Below are 2,349 nucleotides of genomic sequence, written 5' to 3' on the forward strand. Positions count from 1 at the left end.
ACTAAAGCTTATTTGGTCTAACATTAATACAAGGTGATTGGTTAATCAAAAGTTGAGGTTTGAGGGAAAATACACTGTGTATTTGAAGGAACAGAAGTACTTTCTCCCTAAGAAAGAAATTACAGGATGAAAATAGGAAGAAAATAAGGATCTGTCTGGCCAAGATTCCAGAATCTCTGAATTAATCTTAGATTTTCAAGAATTAGACGTCGTAAAAATAAAAGAAATCTCTGAAAATAAAGCCTTATTTTCATGATTTCATAGTATGGTAGCATAAAGAAATTTGGATTGTATTACACCTCTAGCTCATTGAGGAATCAATGTAAAGTAATTTTTGTACTTCTCAGTGAACTTTCCAGTATTTACCAACCTGTGCATTCCCCATGACCAAGATGTGCCGTCACATGTCATGATAGAACCTATATAAATTGTGGAAATGAAATGTACCGAATTAAAAAAAAGAAAACAGGTCAAGAGAATGAGAGTACTATGAGTGGCTCTGATTTCTGGGCTGGAATTGTGAGTGAACCTGGAGCTATGAAGGTAGAGGACTCCCTTGTGCTGTTTATACAGATGGAAAGCCATGTACCTACTGCTCCAGCCCATCAGACTCTGAACCATCACATCCCGAAGAACTTAAGGGACAGGAGAAGCCACCTAACCACATGCTTAGATCGATGCCTATGACAATACCCAACATGTATTTCAATTCTGGAGCTGTTCATGCTATTGAGGAACAAATAGGAGCTTATCAGAGAGCTCAAGACCCAAAGCAAGAGGAGATAGGGAAGAACTTGCCATGTAGTCTGTGGTTAGAGATTTTTCCACTGGGTGGTTCTGGGGCTGATGGTAATGACCTGGACCATGGAGACAGGTGGTGCAGATGGAAAGGCCTAGAGCTAATTATTCCATATAAATCACAGTTTTGCAACCAACATCACCCAGGAAGTTTAAGAAACAAAGATCTGTGATTAATATACCTCTGGCCCCTATGCTACAAATAATAATTGCATTTGAAAAAAACAGGTGAATGTGGATAAGGTATATGGGTTTCTTTTTTTCAGGACCTATAAAGATAGTATATAAATGTGTCACAAGTATAAGGAAGTTTCCTAAATTCCAGGACCAGTATGCATATAGAAGATTATCCTTTGAATGAGGTTACTCCAAATCATCTGACTTCATGTACAGGATCAGGAAAAGCCTTTTGAGAAGCACAACCAAGTAAAGATGACATATTTCAGGTCTCTTGATTTCCCCTGTTTATATAGTAAAGTCATGGTTTATGAAGTATGTAAATGTACAAGGTCATTTCCTTGAAAATGCCTAATTTCTTTTTTTCCTCATTTCCTCCTTCCCTTATTTCCTCATTTCCTTCATTTGTTCTCTTTCTTGTTTACTTTTTATCTTCTTTCCCTTACATTTTTCCTCTTTTCCTACCCTCCCTCCCTCCCTCCTTTTTCTCTTCCTTCCTTCCCTCCTTCCTTCCTTCCTTGCTTCCTTCCCTCCCTCCTTCCCTCCATATTTCTCTTCCTTCCTTCCTTCCTTCCTTCTTTACTTCCTTCCTTCCTTCATTTCTTCTTGCCTTCCTTCCTCTCTATCTCTTTCACTCTGTCTATCTGTCTGTCTGTCTCTCAGGTCCTGCTGTCTTTGATCTTTTTAGCTCAATCAAGGTTACCACTTTACCAACTGAAACACATATGCACTTCCACATTTTTTATTTTTGGTGGTTTATTAGGGAAAAATGTCCCATGGACTTTCGTGCCTTGGCTGTTCTGGAACTGTGATCCTCCGATGTAAATCTCCTAAGTAGCTAGAATTACAGGCATGAGGTACCAGTGTCTAGCACTTTCTTCCTTTCTTGATTCCTGGGACCTGGGGATTCATGATGACTACAATTTAGACACAGACTACATGCATCCACCTGTTTTTCCTTCTTTGTATTCCTCATGTCCAAATTTTCTATGATCATTTTCTTTTTCCAAAAGAGGTAAGCAAAAGCAATAAATATATGCAGTCAATTCCAATGTGTACACATTTCAGTTCTCATACCCAATACATACAATCATGAGGGTGGATTTTTTCTTTTCTTTTCTTTTTTATTTTAATCAGGTGTGTTGCTCCAAGGTGTGTTCATGAGCCTTTTTGTGTTCAAACTAAGTATTCTACCAATAGAGTAACAACACGAATTCAGGTTTTAGAGTAGTTAATTGGCGATAAGAGTGTCAGGGGGACTCTTTTGCCTGGGCTGGCTTTGTGTGTGCCTACTATGATCCTCAGATCTCATCCTCTACAGTAGCTAGGATTACAGGCATGAGCAACTAGCACCTGTCATTAGTAGTTTTGTTG

General features: G+C 38.7%; 1 pseudogene; it reads right to left on the reverse strand.

Moving 5' to 3' along the window:
- Positions 1 to 447: 447 nt before the first annotated feature.
- On the reverse strand, positions 448 to 1,136 carry LOC106001373 (annotated as a pseudogene).
- Between the last annotated feature and the right edge of the window lie 1,213 nt (positions 1,137 to 2,349).

Source organism: Dipodomys ordii, unplaced genomic scaffold (assembly GCF_000151885.1).
Source record: "Dipodomys ordii isolate 6190 unplaced genomic scaffold, Dord_2.0 Scaffold293, whole genome shotgun sequence".
In the NCBI taxonomy this organism is placed as follows: Eukaryota; Metazoa; Chordata; class Mammalia; order Rodentia; family Heteromyidae; genus Dipodomys; species Dipodomys ordii.